The sequence below is a fragment of the Nesoenas mayeri genome, assembly GCF_963082525.1.
Source record: "Nesoenas mayeri genome assembly, chromosome: 5".
NCBI lineage: Eukaryota > Metazoa > Chordata > Aves > Columbiformes > Columbidae > Nesoenas > Nesoenas mayeri.
Window position 1 is genome coordinate 33,322,565 of NC_137548.1, and position 8,430 is coordinate 33,330,994.

The window sequence follows — 8,430 nt, forward strand, 5'->3', positions numbered from 1 at the left end:
GAGCAAGGATTTATGTATATAAGCCTGTGAAGTTAGGGGGTAGTTTTGTGAGTTTTTCGAAAAGTAGTTTAATGACTCAAAAATAACTTGTGTTTCGTCTTTTCCTCCCCGCTCCCTGGGGAATCTATACCTAGGAATTTTTCTGTTGACTGGCTTTAAGGAAGGAATCTGTCTTGACCCCTGTAGGTACTGTAACATGCAATTTTCTGGCATATTGAAGTCCGAAAGAACGATGTGTGTGAGCTCTCTATGTGGGTTACTTCTGAAGAAGATTACCATCCTAGTGCTCAAGAAGGGGAGTTAAAAAAAAAAGATAAAACAGTGCTACATACTGGATCAGTTCCACAGGACAAATAAAGCACACAAATGGGCATAAGTTTCCTGTGTACTTATGTATTCTTGTCAGAGCATTGTTTTTCGCTTGTTGGAACCACTGAGATCAGAGGTATGCTGAAGTGGGTGTTCATCCTCCCAGAAGTTTTGAGGAGTTCAATCTCATTCTACTTCCCATCCTCATCGCCACTCGGGGCAGTACTGGTCCTCAGGTTTGTGCTCTCGATTAGAAGTTTCTTTATGATAGCAGTTCATTGGGCTTGACACTCATTAATACTCTTTTCTTTGCTAACTGGCTTTTGGGAGAGAACAAAATATTTTTAAAAGTGAATGAGAGTTTTGTGTGTATGCTCACCATGTTCAGATTTTCAGAGAGGTTAAGCAGAGGTACAGATTCTGTTGTAGAATTAAAGGTGTGGTAACAGTCTCCCTAAAGCACAAGTTGATAACCTCTTCCATAAGGAAAGGGTCTTTAAAACATCACGGTGCATATTCATGATCTTTTTTTAGCTGAGGTGATACTTTGTGTGCCCGTATGGTTTCAAAAATCACATGCAGACATTTTACACTCTTGCCTTGAGTTAAAAGAAGGGGTATTAATCCTATTCCCTTTTTTTCAGCTATGGTTTTCAGATGTATACAGAGCATTTTTATTTAGAATTTTTAGTCCTGGCTTTAACACTTTATTTTAAGCTTCAGCCAAGAGTTTGTCATTCTGACTAATCTTTAAATTTTCAGGAAGAAATATCTTTAGTCATCCTGGTACTCTGTCCCTCCCTGCAAAGGTAAGCTAGTATAGCTCCACTACAGTGAGTTATTGCTGCACAGAGATTATTTTCTTGAGTTTGAGTGTGTTACAATGGAAAGATTTATTAAAAAAAAAATATATTCAAATACCTTTAACTCATTCATGTTCAACTATTTAAGTTATTGTGCTTAGTTTGTTTTACCTGACAAGCTTTAATGATCTGTCTATTAAGATACACAGAAGCAATCTGTGAAGTGTACCTGCCCAATGCTACACAGAAGCTGCGTTTAGGATGTTGCTGCCCCTGGGAATTTTAACTGTGGTTTAGGTTAGGGGAATGTGTAAAATCAAGAAGAAAATAAAAAAATAAGAAATAACTGTATGTTATTCTAGTACAAAATTCAGAAGTAATGGTTGTCTGAGTGAAATAGGTTTTAAGGGCAAACTGAATTTGTTTTAGCTAGCGCATATGCTTTCTGTTGTATGAAATCATTTAAATCAGCTTTTACATGATGCACTAATGCTGCTTTTTCTTTTTGAATAAATTAAATTTATCTGCACAGATGTTGAAAATTCTGCTCAATCTCCATCAAAGCTTTGCTTTATTTGTTTTTACATTAAACAAATTTATGTGGGGACACATAGATAAATCAGGTTAGGTTTGTATTTGTTTATTTATTCCTCTACCTAATGCTGTGACATAACAGGTTGGAAAGCAGTACAGCTGTCTTTAATCAAAGCTTTGACCTCATCTTTATGTATTGGCCCCTTTAAGAATCTTTGTATTAGGACAAAATAAGCCACAAAAGTGTACATACTATACTAATTTCATTACATGTGACTGAAAAAGCTTTGCCACTATGAAACTTACAGTGTCACTATTTTAAATATTGAAAGCAGAACATTAAAAAAATTAAGACTTTGTTATTCCTACTTACATCTTGCAAAAACCTCTCATTTTTGTATTTTCTCTTTTTGTTGTATGTAAACATCAACTTTACTATTAAAGAGATGAGACTACTGTTTGTTTGTTGGTTGGTTGTTGTTTGATTTGTTTTTTTAAAAAACAATGCTGCAGTTATTAGAACCATAACATTAAAGCCAAATCCAGTTCTATGGAGTATTCTGTAGGAGTGTGCTAATGAATTATGCCAAGCCAGAAAACAGAAGTGTGCATAAAACTGAATGATGTTCTCACTGGCGTATATAAACTTGCCAAGCATCTGCTCTTACAAGCACTGTAATAAGGCCCGTTCTGAGCTTTAGAAATTCATGTAATTTTGTTGAACAGGGAAGTAAAACTTCCTCGTATAGGAGGAATGGCACAGTGGTGGGTCACACTCTGGTACCAAAAAAGAAAAAACTTTACCATTCCAGTATTCTGGGGACTCATTATTGCTATGACTTTAATAATCTTCCCCTAAAGCTAGCTCAGAGTAGAATAAAATTTCTGCTCTAAAGCTGAAGAAAAAGGACCAAATGTCTTACTGTGCTTACCTCATTACTATTTTATCACATTAGTATAATAGTACTCATAGATCATGAATGATTTTCATCCTATTTTGTTATATTCATTCATTGAAAAAGTCATTCCTTCCTGGTACTTTTGGATTTCTCTACCATATAGACTACTACAGCTCTTTCCATTTGCCTTTATGTCCTCCCCTTTTAATTTTTTTAACAATGTCTCATTTATTTATTCAGTATTCTCCCATTTGACCTTGTTTCCCCTCTGAAAATTCTGTCCTGTGTTTTCTGCTGCCTGCTTCTGTTCCCAGTGCTACATCTGAAGAGTGCAGTGTCCAGTTCTGTATGCATTTGGACCGTCCCACCATCTCAAGCAGTTTTGCTCTTACTCTAATTTAAATGGCAGGTTCAGGTACCAGGCAGACTGCCCTCAAATTTCCACACTGCCTTGTAACGTTTAAGCATTGTGGTGCTCTTCTTCATTCTCTTGGTTTGAAACACAGGTCATTTCTGCAGGCTGGAAATGTTGACACAGCAGACCTCTCGCACAGTGTAGTCACTCCTGTAGTTGTACAAAGGACTAAGAGTGCATCTGTGCTACTGGGCAAGAGGCATTGCCAGTATTAGGAATTTAGCTGTTGCAGCCATCTCTTTCATTAAGGACACTTACTGCCTGCAAGTTCATGCCTTGCGTGCGCTGCACTTCCGCAAGGTCTGTTGAAGTCAAAGGTTTAGCCTTCTTCCTGTGCCAAAACCTGCGTGGCGTGACTTGGAAGGGAAGAGATGGCTATAGCTCCCCATTTTCAAACCACAATCATTCTGGCAAAAGCTTGTGCATCCTACAGGTTGTTATTATTTATCAGAGTTAATTACAACTCCGCATGGGTGAACAAAAGGTATGCAAAAATGCACTCAATTCTTCTTTTACTTCAGCGGAAGTAGTCTCGCTATTTAGCCAGGTTCTGAAGGGAGCTTCTGCAGTTAGGTGATGAATACTGAGCAAGAATAACAGTTGTTCGAAACATGCATTTGTTATTTTAGAGAATGAGATTATAAATATGTTAAGACAAATTCTACTCAAGTATTAATTTAACATTATGGAATTTAAAAAAAAAAAAAAAAGAAAAAGAAAAATTCCTCCTATCATGTTATTCTAAGTCACGAAGGGCCATTTGTTGTGGATTTGCAGGTTATTCATAAATAACCATTTTATTACGTCGACAAAAGAAGAAACCTCAAGGGCTTGCTCTTTACAGTGGTGTGATAGGAACCTGAAGTGTGCCTGCTGAAAAATGAACTAGCTAACAATGGAAGCTTGGCAGCAACTTCACCATTTATAGAAAAAACGTCTATCTAGTACGATCTGTATAAAATAGACCTCACTTAGGTTAGGGAAAGGTCACAAGTTACACAAAGTTTGGATAGTCTAAATGCGTTACTCAAAACTAACTCTCCTGTGTATAGTAAATATTATTTGAGCCTGTATTATTAAGAACATGCCAGGATTCAAAAGATTAAATAAGGAAGATGTAATTATGAACTAAATAATAAACAGAGCAGTTTTAGTTCCCCTTGTGTTTTTCGCTTTCCTGCTATTGTTTCATATACGACTGTTATACAAAGAGCAGCTTAGGTCAGCTACTATAAATTATGGGGTTTGTACAATGGTAATCTACCAAAATTATTTCTGAGCTGGATCAAAGAGCTTCAAAAGACTTTTTGAAAACTTTTCCACATAATAAGAAGACTTCATTTTTATGGCCTATTTTTATAAGAATTTCTTGATTTAGAGGTGCATCTTACAGTATTCAGCTGCTTGTGTTAATATTATGTTACTGGAACACAGAAGATTAGCATAATTTATCTGCAGCCTCAAGTAAGTGTGAAATTTTTATATTAAAAAAAAAACCCTCTTTTTAGTACGTTACCTGGTACATTTTTCAGGCTAAGTTTTTAAGGTGATCTAAGTGAAAATATTTTTGTTGGTTTTTTTTAAGAAAACCAGCAAGATTTCAAGTGAAATTTTATCTTTCTTCCCGTTACAAACATACAAACCATATTCTCACTGATCACCATCATTCACCATAATGACAATAAATCTGCTCGGTAGCTTTTAGCTGGCATTGTGTCCCTCTGTAAGATGTTCTCCTGCCCTCGCTCCTGGACAGGCTTTCGCCTCATCTGAACAACCCAGTGTCATCTGCACAGATCCATAGATATGGCACCACGATGTCAAAACAAAATGAAATGTCAATGCAAGTGCACAGAGACAAAGTAACGGTATTGAAACCATGTCAGTGCACATCTACAGAGACCACGTTACTCTGTCAGGGTGATTTTAGGAAGATCACTTTGAAATGTTAAAATGAAATGAAACTAAGTCAATTAGGTAATAACAATTGAGGTTCAGGGATTAATTGAGGGCCTAAGGTGAAGCCAGTGACCATTAACCCCAGCTAGTTATTAATTCTCAGAGAAATATCCTTGGCTAAGGTTATTCTCATTATTAGAGAGTTTGGAGGTTTTTTCCCTATATTGTGTAAATACTTTTTACTGTTGCTTCTAACAGTAGTACAACAAAGTGCAGTGTTGAAGGGCAGTGTAAGGCATATCAGTGCCAATTTAAAAGTGAATCCCCCTAATACCAGGCAAACACTTTTTTTTAATAGACATTTAACAGATTTGTCTTGATGTCAAGCTGTCTGTAAGCAGTCAGATTTACTAGAATGTGTTTACCTGTGAGAACTCTCCGAACTAAAATAACACAAACACAGAGAAGTGTTCATTCACACAGCAACTACTGTTTGCATGGCCCAAACATTTTTCATTAATGTAAAGCAAACATATTAAATGGTCAAACTATAACAATATCAAATAATTATTTTTGAAAATGCCTAAACAAGCATCTCTTTATGTAAATTCATGTTTCCAGAGTGTATGACTATACCATTAAGACACAAACATGCAATAAATATCATTTAATGATTTCAGTCAGAGATTCCTGCCAAGATTGATGCTGCTTTGATCCAATATGCTATACAAATACATACGAAGTCGTCCTGGATCTCTGTCCTAAAGAGAGATGACATAGGAGACTAGGTCAAAATAATACAATTGGGTTTATTTATTTATTTATTTATATAAATACATGTACATTTACATATAAATACATACATAAAATATACACATATAATTATTTTTGCTATTAATAAATACCAGCTACCCTTTCTATTTATAGAAGTTCCTGTTACTTGTTTGCTCTTTATAGGTGTATTGGTAAAGGTCTTCAGGAAAGGGCACTAACTCGACACTTATCACTGTCGTATAGGATGGTTTCCCATATTTAAGTGTCGATGAAAGCACAGAGACATTTCTGCAAACTGACAAGTGACAGTGATGCTGAGAGAGCGTGACACAGAGGAGGGGATGAGCTGCACTTGGAGGCAGCCAGGCCCGGCTCTGCTGAGCGCCAGCAGGTTTTAGAACTTGAACTGGATATTTCAAGGCTTCGGTCTCCAACGTGACGCTGCACAGACGTGGTCTTACCTCACAAAGTGCCTCGGGTGCTAAGACCATCTCTGAAAGCACTTTGAAAATCCCAGTAGAAGAGTACTGTGGAAATGCAAGCTTTACTACCAGAAAACGTTTTCCATTTCAAATGGATATATTTCTTTTTTTTTTCCATAAGGAGCATTCACACCACACTTGGTTTTGTGTTCTGTCTCAGCATGATAGCTCCAGAATGAGTGGAAAAACATAAAAATTAGTTTAATCAGTTTGTTTCCATACATACTCTAAGCAGCCTTATTTCAATGTGTTTGGCATTGCATTACATACAAATTACAAAATATGTTTAAAAAAATGATCAGGCTACGTATCATGAAAAAGAAGTGTAGGTGCAATTTGGTCTCAAGACATATAGTTTCATCCTTCTTCTGAGGCAAGAATGTCTATACAGATCAGCTTAAATGTCTGTCTAATCTAATCTTAAAAAAACTCCAGCACTGAAGATGCTTAAAAGGATTATGGGAATTCATTCCACTACCCATCTTTTTTAGTTAGAAAGATTTTCCAATGTCTTACCTAAAGCTTTTCTTGCTATAATAAGCCTGTTACATCTCATCCAATTATAAGTGAATATGGATAGTAAATCTGGTGGCTGCCTTCTTTTTCTGACCTTTTCCATATCTGAATATTGTTTTCTCAACTAAACACCACAAACTCTTCCAGCATTTTTGTAGAAAGTTTTGAATTTTATGATCATATTTGTTACTTCACACTTGTCTCTTCCAGTGTGCCTATGTTATTTTGTTCTAGTTTTAGAAACACACAGTATCTTATGTCCAAGATCATTGCAAATACATTTGCTCAATGGCAAGTTGGTGGCTTCTGTTTAGTCTGGGGCCATTTATAATGCCCATATCCAGATTCATCCCAAATTCATTTTTTCATCCTATTATTCTTTTCTTTCTTGCACATACTAGTTGCTAGTGCATTTTTAGAGTTTTAACTTGCTGACTTCAAACTACTTCTGTGATCCGTTGAGTTTAGTTTGAATTATAATATCACCCTTTGGAAATACTTAAATACTTTATGTGATTCACCAAGTTTTGTACATGTTTCAAGTCTCTAACATGGATGAGTGTGGTGGTTAGCTGTCACCAGTAAAATATAACACTGATGGGATATATCCATCATTGAATATTCTCATAAATCTAACACCAGTCTTCATAGTCAGACGTGGCTTACAGCTCAGTTGGTGAAATAAACATTTACTTAAACAAAACACATATTAAGAAAGAGTCTGCTAAATGGAGCATGCAGAAGCAGGTTCTTTTGCTTAGGTGTACATTTGCCATGAAGGTCCAGACTCCCAGTTCCCAGAGTTGGGTTGATTATCTCAACAATTCTGTTATCACTAGACCAATTACTCGGCTGTACTGATGAGATCACCCTGGCTTTCCAAAACGTCGGAGGCTCCAGTCGAAACAAGTTTTTCTGTGCCTTCATTTCACCCCAGCATTTCTGTAAGGTTTGCTGTAGGCAACCAGAGAGGGTAAGATTTGTATGAGCTGTTTGTGCTTCAGCAACCCACAGCCCCTGGAAACCCAGCAACAGTTTCTGGCATGATAGCAGATGTGTCATAGGAATGCGAGATAATAAGTGTCACAGATTTACTATGTTGTGCTTGGCTTGAGACAATCCTGTCCATTAATGCTGTGCGTGACTGGTTTATGCTTCTTGACCAGAGATAACTTGCTCAAAGCTAATACTAACTACAGACTAAGAAGAAAGCCAACTATCCAACATTTGAGCAACAGTGGGGATTTTTAAATATGTCCCAGATGAGATACCACTTAGCTGGAAAAGTAACATTGAAGAGTCTGTTTAGAGGGAAGATATCACTTGTAGCTAGCCTTTAGTGTGTAATTTGTAGTTTCCCCCCCTTCCCATTCTGCAAGCTGCACACCTTTTTCCTTCATTCTTCAGTTACTCAGGTACAAGAACATAACACAAGTAAGAGCCCTGTCATGAAGATTCAGAAAGCAGATTCGGTTGGATTTTTCTCATACTTCCTCGTCTTGGTCCCACATGTGCAAGAGGCTGTGAGTCTGCTGCTGGTTTCTGCGTCACTAGGTTAGATCAGACAGGGTTCTGCTGGCATCTGTGTTCAGCAGTGTCATGCTGACGGCTGCGCATTTACCCTGTCATTCTTGCATACAGACTGTACTTTGTTCAGCCTTATTGCTCTTCTGCTGAGGTCTCATCTAATTTACAACGTAGGTTTTCCAAAGTAGGGAAGGTAATAAGGTGTCATCCCTACTTTCTGGGACATGCTCTTTAAAACTTTTAGTGACTTTTACTAATCAGGACACAGGATG